A 17,517-nucleotide genomic window follows, 5' to 3' on the forward strand; every position below is an offset into this window, starting at 1 on the left:
ACACAATTCCAGTACAAATGCCAACTTCTCCCTGAATTGTTCCTTTCGAGAGTTTCCCGTGAGTATAGGACATGGACTATGGTTCCAGTTAGACTTGGGTGAAATTATGACTCTGTTGTTAAACGAGCATCTAGGAGAGTGAATGGCTGCTAAAAACTATGGTTTCCCTGATTTACTCAAGTAGACGGTCTCTCTTCATTATTCCTTTGGTACTTATTATTATTGATATTCAAGCTATTTTGGTACATGTATTCTCTTTCTTATTAATTTCTTAAGCAGAACCAACTTGGAAATTTTTAAATGCAATTAAAAAGTATTTAGGAAATGAGGACAGTGCCTATCAAATGCATAGTCTTAATGGGAACAGCTATATTCAGTGCCTTTATTCTTACCTGGAAAGGAGACAGTGAGCTGACTGTCAAAACCCAACCTCTCTTTCCTGCACCGCAATAGAAATGCTGGGAACATGGTTAATCAGCTGCACTTTTTATTTTCCTTTGACGTTAGATGCGATTATCTGACTAATTTACTTCTGATAGAACATGAGCAAAAGTGATATGTGCCATTTCCAGGCATGGCTCATAAAGCCCCCGACACCTGATCCTCTGTTTTTCTGACTGGGATGGCACATAGGGTGATTTTGGTCACCGTGTAATGATGGGTGATGTCAAGGCCACCAACAACCTGGGTTCCAGTTCCACTGACCTAAACATCTACCCTGGACAGTTACCTGAGCATAAATATACTTCTTGTTTTTTAAGCTTTTGGAGTATTGGGGTCTGTGTGTTACATCTGGTTAGCCTACCCTACCAAATGTATCACTTAATCCCTGTGGAAGTTAGAATTCCTTAAATGATCCCTCAAAAGAGGCCCCGCCCTGATCTTCACAATCTGTGAATATGATGAAATATCACTCCTATGCTTGCGCTATGATATATGGCAAACTGACCTTAAGATAGGGAGAGAATCCCAGATTGTTCTGGTGGGTTCAATATAATCATATGAGCCCTTGGAAATAGAGAACTTTCTTTGGCTGTTGGTAGAAGGGAAGGCCAAAGAGATGTGAAGAGGGAGAGTGACTCAAGGGGTGGCTGCTGGTTTGAAGATGGGGAGGGCCATGGAGAAGGGATGTGGGCATCCCCTAGCTGCAGAGAACCGCCCATGACTGATAAGGCATGGAAAGCAGGACTCAGATCTGTAGCTGGAAGGAACTGGGTTCTACCAACAATCTGAACAGGCTTCATAGAAAATCCTGCGCACCACCCCCCCCACTCCTCCAGGCTCTAGATAAGAGCCCAGTGCAGCTGACACCTGGATTTCTGCCTGTGAGACCCTGAGCTGAGAGCCCAGCTGAGCCCACCTGGACTTTTGACTGATTAACAGTAAAATAATAAATGAGTATTGTTTTCAACCACTAAACTTGTGGTAGTGTGTTATGCAAAGATAGAAAACCAATGCAATCTCTCAAAAGGCAGACTCAAATCTTACTCATCTCTGCTCCCTCGGAAGTTCCAGGATAGTGAGAGTTCATGAATTTGTGTTGAATGGTTGACAAAGGGTAGGAGGTGTGTGAGAATCCTCAGGGAGTAGGCAAACCTTTTCTGTAAAGGGCCAGACGGTAGATCTTTAGGCTTTGTAGGCCTTTGTCGCAATGACTCAACTCTCTGAAGCTTAGAAGCAGCCATAGACTATATGTAAACAAATGAACCTGGCTGTGTTTCAATAAAACTTTATTTATAAAACAGATGGTAGAACCCTAATGTGAACCATGGACTATAATAATATTGTTTCATCACTTCTAACAAAGGAGCCACACTAATGCAAATGTTAGCAATAGGGAAAACTGTGTGTGTGTGAGTGGGTGGGGGGATGGCATATGGGATGTTTGTACATTCATGCTTTTCTTGTAAACCGACAACTGCTCTAATGAAAAAAAAAAGGAATTAAAAAATAGCAAAAAGACAAATAAATAAAAAAACAGGTGATGAGCCAGGTTTGGCCTGTAGGTGTGCACACCCCTTTTAGATCATTGGAAGGCTTTCATCTGGTGTTTCCACTCGAAGATGAGGAATCTTTTGCATAGAACCCATGTTTCAAAGAAAGGTTTCATGGGCTGAATCAGCTTCTTCCCATCTTGTGAAATACCTGTTCAAGTCTTAGAGTCAGTTTCTTTCATTCTAGAATACTTGGAGTTCCTTGTTTTCTAGGGAGAGGAATTCCATTAAAAAGTTCCCTCATTTTTCTTTGGCTTTAGAGAATTCTGTTGACATTGACCTAAGCTGCTCGGCCTGTCTTTCAATGAGCCACACCTGGCTCTGCAGCCTGGCAGCGGGACCCAGCCCACAGCAGGTGGCAGGGTGGGCGGCTTGCTCAGCTGAGCTCCCTCCCGCCCCGGGCCTGAAGCTTGAGTGAGTTTCCCGAGCCAGCCTCTCGCTGGTCTGGTCCATTGCTGATGGGCCTGCCTGCCCATCCTTCATGAATTTTTATTAAACAAAACTGTAAGCAGATTGATTTTGTCCTCTTTTATTGCATTTTTATTTAATTCCCTTCCATGGTGGAGGCTCCATCATGTTACCGCAGAGTAAATCACTGCAGGGCATCAGGCCAAAATCGTGGAGAAGGGCAGGATCTGGCTTCCCAAGAGCACATTTACCGCATAAGAACCTTTATTAGCAGAGTGTCATCGATTTCTTTTTTCAGGTCATAGCCCCTTCACCATCTTTTAAATAAGAGAGAATCACAAAGTTATAGTGCAAGAGAGGCTCAGTGAGGTCACTGGGGTGCCAACTCGTCTCTGGGTCTGGCAACACCTTCACCACCCCCAGCATTGTCTCAGCACCTACTATGTGCTGAGCTGTGCTGAGTGTGGCCATTCAAAAAGGATGACGTTTGTGTGGACCATTGGATGGTAGGTAAGGATGGAAGAGAAGAGCAGGTCCAGGAACAAAGAAATTTAGTATGATTCTTTAGATTAGGAATGGTATAGTTTAGCTGCAGAACTTTCGATACGAAATTGAGGCCACTGGAGTTATGATCCAAATCTGCTTCTCTTTCAGCAGCTCCTACTTTTAAACCCCAGAGAAAGGATTTTGGATTTTATTCTTAGGAACTAAGGAATCACTGAGGGTTTGGAGCAGAGGAATAATACAATACTATCTGTATTTCAGGGAATTCATCTGGCAGCGGGATGTAAAATGGATTTGAGGGGACTTCAGGGGTGGGGTTAGAAATTAGAGACCAGGACATCTGCTGAGAAGCTACTGATAAGGTCCAGGCTCCAGGCAACAAGAACCTGAAGTGAGGTCATGAAGTGGTGGGAACCGCTCAGGTGGAGGCGGATTAAACAAGAAGGAAGGAGTCATTGGTGACTCAGTTTTTGTCAACAGCAGAAGGGAGTTAAGGGTAGAATTTGATTTGCACAAAGACAATGGAGAGCTGAGTTTTGTACAAGCCTATTTAAAAAATAAAATACATACATATGTATTTGTTATTACAAAAGTAATACAGATAAATTGTGGAAAATTTGAAAAAGAAAGAAAAGGATTATAAAGAAAATAAAGGCCATTTTCAGTATGACCTCAGTTTGCCTTTGTAATAGTGACCACATTGGGTATATTTCCTTTGAGATAGATAAATAGATAGTTCATGAGTATTTCCCCAGGTTTTAAATGTTCTTCAAAACATGATTCTTAGTGGCTGCATATTACCTTATCATCTAAGTATGCTGTAATTGATTTAACTGTCCACCTATTTTTGGACTTTAACTTGATTTGTAGTTTTTCCATGCTATAAATAATGCTGTGGTGAACATCTTGGTGTATGAATCTTTGTCTGCATCTTTGATAAATTTCTGGAAGTAAAATTATTGAGTTAAAGGTTATAATCTTTTTAAAGGCTCTTAATTCAAACTGTCAGATGCTCCCTAGACACTGATGTCGTGTGTGAGCCCATTCATCAACACTAGGATTATTTTGATTCATGCTTAACCTTTGCCAGTGTCATGTTAAAAAGCATGTTTTAAAATTATTTACTTTTTTTGATCACTAAGAATTTTGTAACAATTTTGGGGGTGCTTGTTGGATATTTTTTGTTGCTTCTATTTTGAAAATTGTCTTTATCACCTGTATTTTTATTGGAGAGTTCATCTTTTTCTCACCATTTTATGACAACTTTTTTATATTGAGGCTATTAGAGCTTTGGCTACCATACATGTTGTAGACTTTTTAATTGTTATTATTATTTTTTGCCATTTCATATTTACCTTTCAAATTTTTATATGTTATTTTTGACAACTAGAAGGTTTGAATCACTGTTATCAACTTTTATCCTTTTTGTTATTTTCCTTTTCTGTTACACTTTAAAAATCCTTACCAGAGTAAGATCTGATAAACATTTACCTATGATTTCTTCTAATTCTGTATGATTTTATTTCTTGCTTTTATCTTCTTAGTTGAGGCATCAGACTGTGGAGCTCATGACCATGGGCTCTGGAATTGAATGGCCTTGAGTTCGAACCCTGACTCCCCAACTTACTAGCTGTGTGACCTTTGGACAAGTTATACAACCTCTCAGAAACATCTCTTTCTAATTTGAAATGGGGCTGGTATTTGCCTCATTAATTTGGTGTGAGAATTGCAGGATATAATACACAAAAAGTGGTTGGTAAAGAACCTGGCTGATAGCAGACCCTCTGTGTTAAATATTGTCATTTTAAGCCTCTGTTAAGTATGTGTGTATAATTTTACCCCTTATTTATGCCCTGTTTATCTCTGTATCCCATATCTGACCAAGGGCATGTCTTATATTCTCAGTGAATATTTGATGAATGAATGAATGTAAGAAATGAGATTAACAGACTGCATTTTGTAAGCTATAAAGGCAAAAGATATCTGCTTCTGAGAATCTACCATAAGATATGAAACTCATTTGGAAATGACCAGAATAGTGAAATGAATATCTAGAATGTGTGTGTGTGAAAACAACAAACAAACCCCCCAAATGAACATTGTTCTCTGATTAGCTGCATCTCACCTTTCAGGACTATGGCTCATCTCTGACCCTTGACCTCTGACCTTCAAGGTCATTATCCCACTCCCTCCAGTCTGTAGGGGGAGACATTGAAAGAGCTGATAGGACCCTTGGGATGGTTAGATTTCCAGCATTTGTGTTTTTGCTGCCAGATACTTTTTTCTAAAGAAATGTTACCTTGCAAGCCCAATATATAAGGTCAGGAGGTCATGCTCCCTCTGTTGGTGGGCTTCACGGATGCTGTTCCTTCTGACTGAGATGCTATTCCATCTTCCCCTGTCCCAATTACTTAGCTAACTATTGCTTTTCCTTTAAGCCCTAGCTTAAATATCGCCTCCTCCAGGAAGACTTTCCTGACTTTCTTCTGGGTACATCAGTTTCTCTTGCTATATACTCATGTCTCCAGTTACCTCTTTTTGCTAGCACATACTTCTACTGTAACTTTACATCTATTAATGTTCACTTCCTCCTACTGGATTGTGAGCAAAATGAGGGCAAGGCCATGATCAGCTTGTATTCACCATTATATCCCTAGCACTGGTCACAGTGCCTGTCACATAGTTGGTGGTCATTTACTATTTGTTGCTTTAATGAAAGCACATTTGATCCAACCCCTTCCTTTTCTAGATGTAACAAACATTTACTGTGTCCATTATGTGCCAGATATTCTTCTGGACATTGGAAAACACCTCCAAAGAAGACAGACATATTCCCTGCCCTGGTGGAATGTGCTCTCTAGTCAGGTTGACAGACACCAGAGTAACAATTAATGACAATGGTGAGAAATGCATTTGTACATTGGACATCTATGTAAGGTTTCTCTGCAAGATGAAGTCCTCTTATTGAAATAATATTGGCAAATTGCTAGGCCAGAACATTTTGCTGGTAATGAAGTTACCAAAGAATCCTGCCTTTGTGGTTCATTCAGGATGGGAAAGTGTCTCTGAGGCCCAACCAGCCTCTCAGAGGGAAGTTTAATTACTCTCTGATGAAAACTGGTTGTCAGTAATTAAAGTTGTCAAAACTTGGGCACCTACCTGGGTCCACTTTAATAAATTGATAAGAACTCAGGTTCCTTGTGTGTCCATCAGAACGAAGTTCTCATACTCAGCTGCCCCACACCCCTTCTAGTCTGTGAACACATCTAGGGAGGCAGCAGTCTAAAGGCTGACCACGGCACCTAGAAGAAAATCAAATTCCTCGCCGTGAGTACGAGTGCTACCCTGAGCTGGGTCTGGTCTCCTGCTCCATGCTAGTTTAGTTCCATGCCCTCTCATGTTGCAGATGTCAATCTCAGGTCCCATTTGAGTTTTTCCCGGTTGCAATCAGGAAGGCATTAACTGATAGCGTCAGAATTGGAGCTAGTGGGTATGCTGACATGCGTTTAGAAAGCAGCTCTCTCTCCATTCTGAGTCTGGCTCTCCAGTCATCCCTCCTAGAAGCAGCTGGGCTGATGCTTGTATCTGGGCTGGCTGTGATGCCAGCTCTGGCTGGTCCACCCTGGAACCCGCTCCCATCGGCAGCTGAGGTCATGGGAACTCCAGCAGCCAACTCCTAGTGCTTTCCTGCGCCAGGCTGCCAGTGCCAGCGGAGGAGGAGACCCCCTCCTGCCTCTGCTTGTTTCCCTTGATTGTTATGTAATGTTCGGCAGCAGGAGGTAAATTCCTCTCCAATTTCCAGGCCCGTTACAGCGCATGAACCCCACCGTGGGGAGCCACAGTGATTGAGCTCGGCAGCCAGGTCCCATGCTGCGTGTCATAAATCAGGCCTATTACCGGCTCCTCCTGGCAGATGCCACAGCCAACAACCAGCCCACTCCACTTCCGCTCCGGAGACCCCGCCGCCTCTGCACAAGGGTAAACCAGGGCAGGCATGACCCCTGGGAACTTGGCAGCTCTTCAGGACACCCTGACTAGAGGCTGCCTGCAATCTTACTCTGAAGGGAAAGGAGACTATGCAGCTTCTGTTGGGGTGTCTCAGATCTGGGGTCCTGCAGCAATGTCTGGGCATGCCCCACCCCTGCTATGTGAAACTCCTGGCGCCGTGCCTCACTGTACACATAGGACCCTAGGATTAAAAACTCACATTTCCCAGCACCATCCCCTGAGATTCTGATGTGGTAGGTCTTCCTTGGGACACGGGAATAAGCATTTTTACAAGTCCCAGGGGATTCTGCTGCAGATGGTTCCTGGACCACCCTTTGAGAAGTACTGCTTTAGGACCAGCTATATCCCTAAAGCAATGCCTGTAAAATGAATGCCTATAAATTGAATCCTTCTTTTCCATTTCCTTCTATCATTTTGCTGAAGATGTGTATCCCTGGGGAAGAAGATGTAGGCTTCAAAAATCAATGACAATCATACTGAAGAATGAAGCATATCTTTGACTATGACATCTTTAAAGGGCAATAATAATGCTAATAGTGGGGGTGGAATGGGGGGCTCCCACAGTTATGATGTTTTACTGATAGTGAAAGGGCTGGCTGGGACTCTACTCGTGTTTCTCATTGGCTCTAAGCAGGTGTTCCAGTTTTTGTAGGTTGTCCTAAGGCAATTTTTAATAGACCTTCCTTTGACTCTCAAAAGATCAAGTTTGGATCATATATTGTTGCCCTACCAACAACTCATGGAGATGCTTCCCTTGAGACCTCAAATTTTCTGACAGTTTCTCCGAGGAGACCTGTTTTGTTGGTGTCTCTAAAGGGTTTTGTAGGACTGATAGGATTCTGGCCTTCACACTGGAGTTGTCCAGACTCTGGCTCAAGAATGAATGGGAAAAGGACCCTTTGGTCTGGTGCCTCCCCCCACCCCTTTCCCGGAACCCCTGTCAGGGAAAAAGAGAGGCTCCTCATCCAGTGACCAGGACAGCAAAGGCTGAGAATTCTGTGACCAGGGCCCCCATTTTGGTGTCTGAAATAAGACTGCATTTGGTGTCTGAAATAAGACTGTCAAACATTAAAAGACCAAGTAATAATGAACCCTAATGATCCCACAAGGCATGGCACAGCAGAAGCTGAAGAATTCTAGAGTGGACTGAACAAGGTTTGATCCCAGCACGGCCTCCTAAAGGAGGTGTGACCTCAAGCAGGTTAACGCTTTGGAGCCTCATTTTCCTCACCTGTAAAATGGTAATAATGGTCTCCAGTCCAGAAGAGGATTTGAAGTAATGTTTGTAAAATGTGACTCACTTAACAAGCAGCCAGAAACTGGTGATGGTTAATGATAACAATAATAATGATAATATTAAAAAGAAAAGTTTAATATTTTAAAATACACAATCTCTCTCTCATATATATACATGTACATTTACGTGAAAATATGTGTGTGTATATATAATTTTAATTTTGTTTCTTTATCAATTTCTGCCCCTGGAACTTTTTGCCCTGAAGGCTGAGCTATGAGGCATTCAAAGAAAACAAAAGGGAGATATAACTTAGAATAAAGGAGTTCAAAAAGTGGGCACAGGGAAACAGTGTATATTAAAATCAACCAATAAATTTTAGGGGAACTCCAGGATCAGGGGGATTTGTTTTTCATGGTTTTTAGTCTTGTGTGAGAACTTTTGAGACCCCTTAAAGATAAGTCCTGAATTTGGCAAGGTATTGAAGGTATGAGGCACTGCAAAGTGGGTGGATTAAAAATAGGAGAGGGAAGAATGCAGGCGTCTATACCCAGAAGAGCCAACCCCACCCTCTGGCTTCTGAGAGCTCTTACATGCCCCAGTGGGGACACAGAAATTCTGAGAGCACATTAGGGTGTGGAGGGTCTGGGTTCAGGACAAAGATCCTGCGGGGTGAGGGATCTCATGACCAGAGGCCTCTGCAGTGGGTACCAATGTGAAACCCCAAAGAGCTGGGTGGGACCCCACACCTTGGCAGATGCCAGCACCATGCCCCAGGGGCCAGACCAGAGGCCCAGGACCTGTCACAAAGGTGTAAGTCTCCACCTGGCCTTTGGGAAGGGACAGGTGGTGAGGTCACCTCTTTGAGAGAGCAGAGGCAGCCCTGAGAGAGGATTTGAATTTTGCCTTGAAACCATTTGCTAGATGAAAGAGAATTTAAATCTTTTTTTTTTTTTTTTACATTTTTACATTTTTTTACATATTTATTTTTGCATATTTATCTATTTTACTTTTTAAACTTTGAAAGTCTATCACAGTATGGTATGCAATGGAAAGTCAGAAATGCCTACATGTTCAACAACAGGCAAATAGTTAAATGTTGTCGGCTCTTCTACATAGTAGATGACTCTGAAGCCATTAACATGAGGCAGGAGACATAATCGTGTAATGACTCAGAAAGAAAGCTTATATACTTTTAACTAGTTAAAAATGTGTCCCAGAGCTCTGAGTCGTAAGGGTAGAAGTCTATTCTAACCAGCTGAAGCGAGAAGAGAGCTTCTAAGGTGTCTTGCTCAGGTTCCCTAGAAGCAGAGAAGGGATTTTTGGGGAAATGCTGTGTTGGGGGAGTGCTCTCAGGGTGTGGGAAGCAGGACAGGGCAGGGGGAGGAGCTGAGCAAGGATGTGGATTCACTTGGAGAACTGCTTTCCCCTGATCCCACGGGTCTCTGGCACGTGAATTGCAGTGTAGAATTGATACCACCTTGAGCAGGGAGGCCGGCCTTACTCATTCAGCTGGAGGACGGGTGCACCAGCCTGGCCAAGGGGGTCAGTGTATCACACCTGCATCAACTCCAGAAGAATAGAGAGATTATGTAGGAAACTGAGAAAGGAACTGAAAGGCACCTGGGCTACACAGGAATAAGCACAGGAAGTTAGAAGTTACCAGTATTGAGGTTAACAGGCCAAGCTTGACCTCTCTTCTATCTGCTGATCTGCTCTATTTCCCTCTCTCTGACTCTAGTCATGACTCAGTCGGAAGCAGACTAGACTCATGAACTCAGGGCAGTTCTACACAACCTGATCTGTTATTTTTACGCCTTGTCCAGTCTAACAGGGCCATCCAGATTCCTCTCTTAGCAATCAAGAATTGCAAAACTGAGTTATTGAACCAATTAGCCATGGGAGATGAACTAAAGGGTCAAGAAGCAACTTGGAACTGAGGTGTCTATCTTGGTCAATTTACACAGAGAAGTTAGAGGAGAGTAGAGATGAGCAAGCGAGTACGTGGGCCTTGGGGCCTGCACAAAGGCACGTCCCCTACCCAGGGCTTGTTTGCTTAGGCTTTTGCTTCCACGTGTCCTGGGCTCTCGCCTTAAGGACAGTGCTGAGGGACTCCCCAGAAGTATCTGGTCAACCTTGGTGTAATAATATCAAAGATGTTGGTAATGAGGAAGACGACAATGACAAAAATAATAACACACGTGGGAACAGCAATAAGGACAACTCACAGTAAGGCCTTATCCTGAGCCAAGAACAGTTTTAAACACTTTACCAGTATGTCATTATTTAATCCTCATGACAAGCACTCCACGAGGTAAGTGCTGTAACCATCCTGAGATCACAGATGAAGAATATGAGATCCAGAGAGATCAAAAGATTCTCCTAAGTTCTTTCAGCTAGGAAGAATTGAAGTCAGACTTGAGTTCAGCCAGTCTGACCTGAGCATGCTATTCTGTACTAGACACAGCACACGCATGTACACAAATGGACCCCGGACTCATAACCCTTGAGTTAAATTCTTTTGCCGGTATTCTCTTGCAAGCTTCTTAAACTGTTTTAGCCTTGTTATGAGGATTGAGGCAACCTAGGTAAAGTCTCTGCACAGTGCCCCGCATATAGTAGCTACTCAATAAACATGTGTTCCTTCCTCCTTTTCCTCTCTCCATGTCTGAGAGAGTATCAGGCATCTAGATTTATTTAGGGGTAGGAAGATGGGCATTGAAGCTTTCTCCCAGGCTTTCCACCCAGGTACAGAGAACAAATTTCAGCTTGGTTTTTATGAAGGCCACTCAAACCCTGGATGGCAGCACCAAAACCTGCTCAATCTTTGTCCCCTAGTCGACCACGGGAGGGGACACACCCCCAGCCCCCTCTGCGGCGATGGGGGTGACATAATCAGTGGCTGGATGCCGAGTCTGAGTCTCAGGGGAGACAGAAAGGTGAGGAAAGTTCCAAAGGGCCAACAGTGCCAACTCTCAGGGCACTGAGTGCTGGGATCCATGGAAGCCCTGTCTTTGGGGTGCATTTGTCCCCCACTCCTGCTTTCTTTTCCCTGCTCCTCCTTCCCACCCTGTCTCTCCATTTCTCCTTCTTTGACTCTATTGCTCCTCCTTCCCCCATCTCCCTTTCTTTCTCCTTCCCCTCTTGCATCTATGTCTCTCCTCTTTGTTCTTTCCTCTTCCATTCATCATGCATCTTTCCTCTCCCTCCTTGCTGGGGACCCTTGTTCCCGCTGATTATCCGGAGGTTCCTCTGCTGCCTACCGGAGGTGCCCCTGATTTGGCCCCTGATGGTCCTTGGAACAGCAGCAGTCCCAGCCCAGGCAAGGTCCAGTCCCTGGCAATCACGTGGCCTCCTTGCCTCTCTGGTTTCCTCTTCTGTAAAATGGGAGAGAGTTGGCCTTGCACAAAACCAAACTCCCCAACTTGGCTCTGTTGCTGGAGCGTGTGCATCTTCCACACAATGGAATACCATACGGCAATGAGAATGAGCAATCTACAACCACAAATAGGACGTTAAGCAAAAGATGCCCAGACCCAAAACGGTTCCTCCTGTATCTTCCATTTACGTGGAGCTGGAAAACATTCAAGAGCCTTCTGCGGTGTCAGCAATCCAGATAGTTCTTACCCTTCGCAGGGGAGCAGCAGGGAGAGGTTTTCCTGGTGTTGATTGCATCCCATTTGATCCGGGTGATGGTTACATGGGTGTGTTTATTTTGTGAAGATTTATCAGACTATTCAGTTATGATTTACATAGTTATCTGTATGTATTATTGGGAAAATTTAGTGAAAAAGAATTTAGGGAAAAAAGGGAAAGACTTGGACATGGACTAAAAGATTACAGGGTGTCTTCAGTGGAAATCAGGGTGTCTAACACAGTTCTCGGTTATCTGATTCTATGAGGGCAGTGCTTTTTATTGCAGTTAACTGATAGCGATGCAAGAGATACTTGTCTATAGACTTGCAGATTCTATCAGATGGTGGTGGTATACAATGGAAAGTCATAAATGCCCCAAAGCCAGTTTTACATCTATTTCTAAATTCAATTCATTTCAGCATTCCTGAATCATCTGTGAGAGTGTGGTACTTCAAATTCTCCTTTGAACCAGTTGTAACCTCTTATTTATATTTGTATGAGAGTCATGATTATAGTCTCTTTTAACATTTATTCTTTAGAAGTATGTTATACTTCAATAAAGAGTTCATAAATGCATTTTCCCAGACCCCATGTCAGCTCTGATTCCTCATCTCTGGGACTGGGGCCCAGAGAATCTGCATTCCGCTTGGGGCTTGTTAAATAAAATAAAATGGCTGCCTGCATTGAGTATTGCTGCGAAAGGATACCTTTCCCAGAAGGGCTTTTCCAGAAGACTAAAAGCAATTGACCTGCAGGGTTTTCTGAGAAAATAGAAAGCACCCTGTAGGGTGGCTGATAAGCAACACCTGGTGGGTAAAACCAGTTTCCGCCCACTAGAGATAGCTTATTAGATTGGACAAACATCCCATACTAAGTAATGTATGTCTACTCCCCACTTTGTATGACCCCCCCCCCAACCCATGTAAAATAGAAACTCAACGCCGGCCAATCAGAACACTTCTTTATTTGCTTCTCTGTTTGCCCTGTAAGAGCTTTCCCTTTCCATCCCTCAGTGGAGCTCCCTCCTGCTCTGTGAATGGGATGCTGCCTGGTTCACTGATCGCTGAATGAAGCTGTGAGATACTAAATGCATGAAAAGTTTTTCTTTGATCAGTCTGTAACCCTCCAGGATTTGAGAACAGACTTGAAGCCCCAGGGTTATCATTTGATACCATCCATCTTCTTCCTGTTTAGGGTTTTCATTCATTAGGGAGTTTGCAAAGGAAAGAAAAGGGACGCTTAAAAAATCTTCCGGCTGACTTTTCTTTTATTCCAACAAAGGGGGCTAACAGACCCAGGCAGTGCTGGGCCACGGCTCAGGCCACTGAAGAGACCCACTTCCATGGCACTTTCTTCTGAAGCCGCAGCCTCAGTTTCGCAATGGAATTCTTTCTTTCTTTTTTTTTTTTGTCTTCCTTCCTTCGATTCCTAATGCAAACAGCAATTCTCAGAAAAGCAACATTTATTAAATCAGGAGGATTACAATATCAATGGAAAGTTATCATGCAATAACCTTCTATTGATTTGTGTATCACCAGTAATGAAATCAACTGGAATATTATTTATTAAACATATTGATTAGCAAAAAATAATTTGTAGGGGCGGAAGCCTGGCTCTGTGGGGGATCCCACTGAGCTCTCTTTGTACATCCAATTTTTCTCTTTTCCTGGGGGAAGAGCCATGGTGAGTGTCTGACCTGCCACAGAACTAGTCCCAAGGCGCAGATCCTCAAGAACATCCACTAGGGCTGGGGACCTGCAGCCTATGGGGCCGACTCTCCTTGCCCTGGCATTTCTGCAACCTGTCAAGGTGGGTCTGGGGCAAGCTGCCACTGTTTCCCATGAGTGCTGCGGCTTCCCATGGGGTGTGGGGATGGATCGGGGGGGGGGGGTAGGGGTGGGGAAATGTATAGAGGAGCGATATCTTGAAGCAGACAATGAGACAAGGACTTGGGGGCAGGTGTTTTATTTGGGAGGTTACCCAGGAAGCATGGCTGAATGAGGGGGGAGGGAAGGGCACCAGGGAAGAGAGGAGAGTCATCGGCAGGGCAGGTGTGTTATTGACAGCTTATTGCTGAGGGCACCTGGGACCCAGATATGCCAGGAGCCCTGCAAGGTGTGTGTGACACACTTCAGAATTGCCCACAGAGAAGGGAGGAGGCTGGGGCATTTACCACGCATTCCTACCCTCACTGGTAAAGAGCTGTGTCACATTAACTCCCTGGTGTTTCCAGAATTTCTGGACTGTCCCCCATAAACTGGTCAAGCCTGGTTCCCAGCCAGAGAGTGACCTTGGACAGAAAGATACAAAAGATACAGGTGCTTGAGGTAGGAGCCTTCCTGGTGTAAGAGACCTGTCCAGGGCAGGTGCAGGTGACTTCTGGGAGCGCCGATGGGATGTGGGAGGTGCCCACAGACATGCAGATGCTCCATCATGGGGCAGGTTCCCTTTGCAGCCATTTTTGACTTTAAACTCCTGCCTCACCGGATCCTTTTAACCTTGAATCCTGTCTCTGCCTTGGACAGGATCTGGAATTTGCACAGACTGAACCAGGTGCCGTCGTAATGAAAATATAACAAAAACAAGCACATTCTGACTACCTACTAAATGCAATTTATCTCATTTGTCCTTTACAGCAGACCTGTAGGTGAAATGATTATTGTCCCTGTTTTGCAGATGAGGCAATGGAAGCTCAGAGAACATGAGAACATGTAGAGCAGGGAATGAAAGATCTGGAATTCAAGCCAATTTTTCTGACGCCAAAGTGTATGCTTTGGTTCTGAGCAGGATGGTTCTGAGCGTGGGATCTGGGCCAGACCTCCTGGTTTGGTAGCTTGGTTTCATCCTTATTAGTCCTGTGACCTTGAATAAGGAACGTACCCTCTCTGATCCTCAGTTTTCTCATCTGCTATGGGGAGGATAACAGCCCCTGCCCCATAGGCAACTGTGAGGGTTAAATGCCATAATGCATATAAACATTGAGCACAGTGCAGGACACTTGGTTATTACATATTGATTTTAGTTAACATTGATGTAAATATCATCACCGTCACCCACCCTTGGGCTTTGTGTCCTTAACCTGGTACTACTCTGTGGTGCCAGTGCTGGGGTCTAACCTGCTCTCTGTTTTGTCCCTGGTCCTTCCCCTGCTCTATTCTTTATCGCAGGGGAACTGTCACGGGTAGGCTGCCTTCCCAGAATCCCAAATCAAATCACTTCTGGTTGTATTTAGCCAATGGGAGGCAGAAGCTGTGTGTCTTGGGTGGCTCCTGCCTTCCTGGGACAAGACCCCTTGGTTCCACTTCCCACTGGATGACCATGGGCCCTGGGCCCCAGGGACCCCACCTCCTCCATTTGTCCCTCAGCTTAGGGGTGGCAGCTGCTTCCCGCCATTGTCAATCTCGGGGCGACCTCACTGTCCCATTTGATTTCTCAGCCCTTTCTTCACTGGTGTAGCCAGTTTCTCGAAATAAATTCCCTCTGTTTTAAATGCCTAAGTGGCTTATTTTTCTGTTTAGGCCCTGACTGATGCAAACGCCATCAACACAGCAGTGTCATTTCCATCTCTGATGTGACCAGGCCGCTCCTGCAGCTGAGACCCCTGTGCTGGACGCCCCGACTTGGGACAGAGCAGGGGTGGGAAAAATGAGATGGAGATCAAATAATTATTGAGCACCTGCTGCATAGTCTCTCTCCTCTTTATACCTCATTTCAGGCTTGACTCATTTCATCTTTACAGCATGAAACAAGGAAATGGTTATCCCATTTGACATCATTATTCCCATTTGATAGATGAAAAATAAGACACTGAAGAAAGGTAAAAGATCTGAGTTGGCTCCAAGCCACTTTTCTAGAAGTGACATAGAGGAGACTGCAGCAAGACCTACCCAAATTCAAAGCCACCCTTGACTGCCTCTCTCCACCATCATTCGCAACTTTTTAAACACCCGAGTCTCTTTCTAGCTCAAGTACAATAGCTGAGGCCTCATCAGATGTGCTGGAAAAATCTGCTGGCACCTTCCCAACCGACCTTATGCCAAGGAAGGGAACAAGGCATTCCCTGGGGGTGTAGACAGCCCTGAAAGGTCCTTAAGGCTGCACTGGGAGATCTGGACTCTATCCTCCAGGCCAGGGGTTTGCACTAGGCTCACTCCCTAGTGCCAGGGGCCCACCCTGGGAAGACTGAAGCAGCTGGGGTCTGGCACGTGGGAAGCTCCTCGGGCATCTCTGTCTCTATGTTGTCCTGCTGCATGGTCTGCAGGTGTCAGCTTCAGGGTAGCCAGCCTCCTTACAAGGCTCCAAGGGTGCTCTGCCCAAGAGGGAGAACCCAACGGAAACTGTCTATCTTTTATGATCCAGACTTGGGAGTCGTACAGCATCACTTCTGCGGCCTGCTATTGTTAGAAGCAAATCACTACGGCCAGTCCCTGTTCAAGGGGAGGGGACATAGTCTCCACCTCTACAACTGATGCATGTTATAGAGCCACCACACGCTCTAACCACTTCCCCGGGAATGGGCACCCTCTCTCTCCATGCTGCAGCTGCTGTCAAACTACTACGGACAGGGTGCCCATTTAAGTGATGTGTCATGGATGTGTCTGCATGTATCTGTGTCAAAATTTGGGCCCATCAGTGGGAGTTTACATGGATTTAAATGCTAGCTGGATGCCACTGGACAAGTCACCTAACCTTGTTGAGCTTCAGTTGTATCAACTGCAAAATGGGCATACTTCCTGTGATTGTTTGAGAGAATAAAACGAAATGCATATAAAGCATTTAGCACATTGCCTTGTATAGAGTAAGCACTCCTTAGATGTAAGTTATCATTATTTTTATTTTTGATATTGTTATTTTAGAACTGGAAACCAGTTCCTTTTGCTCTGCTACCTTATACCCAGAGAAGGAGATTGCCCTCTGAGTACATTTCCATTCCCAAGGTGGCATGTCACTGCAGCATTTTAAACCCAGATTGGTATATTAGCAATTGAAAGGGCTAAATAGAGGACAAATAGATGAACAAAAGACAAATCAACCTTCTTGGTAAGAATAACAATGCTGAACTGAAAACTTCTGAGCTAAAATGGAACCATGTTTTCAGGATTAAAGCACAACTAGCTAGTGGATTAGTTCATCATCTTCCCTCTGGCTGGTGTGGTATTTTTAGTTGTGAATACTTGTAAAGTGTGTGCAGGTGAGTGAGGGCCATTGGAGTGAATGAGTGGGTGTCTGAGTTTGCTGGGCATGTTTATGTGTGCCTTGTCTGTGTACCTGTGTGTGTATATGTGTGTGCACATCTGTGTGTGCATGTGCATGTCTGTGTGTCTTTGTGTCTGTGCGAATGTGTGCATGTCTCTGTGTTTGTGTGTGTCTGTGTGGATATCAGTGTGCCTGTGCCTGCATGCATGTACACGTGTGTGTGAACGTCAGGTCCAGGAAACAATTCATATGCTTAGCCTTGCCACTGGCACACACTAGGCACTTACTATTTGTTGAATGAATGAATGTGTGTGTGTGTCTGGGTGTGAGTGCAGGCATTAGGAGTGGGAGTGTGGATGCCCAAGCTAGGGTGGGGGTCCTTCATCTGACTGTGTGTGAGGTTTCTGTAAGTCTGGGACCTCATGATGTGGGGGCAATGGGAGTTTTCTTGCAGCACCCCACCCCCAAGTGTGCTGCGAATCCCCTTCCTCAGGTGGCAAGAGCCGGGAATCGGAAGCACTTGGCAATGAAGCGGCA

The sequence above is a fragment of the Choloepus didactylus genome, chromosome 19 (assembly GCF_015220235.1).
Source record: "Choloepus didactylus isolate mChoDid1 chromosome 19, mChoDid1.pri, whole genome shotgun sequence".
Taxonomy (NCBI): Eukaryota; Metazoa; Chordata; class Mammalia; order Pilosa; family Megalonychidae; genus Choloepus; species Choloepus didactylus.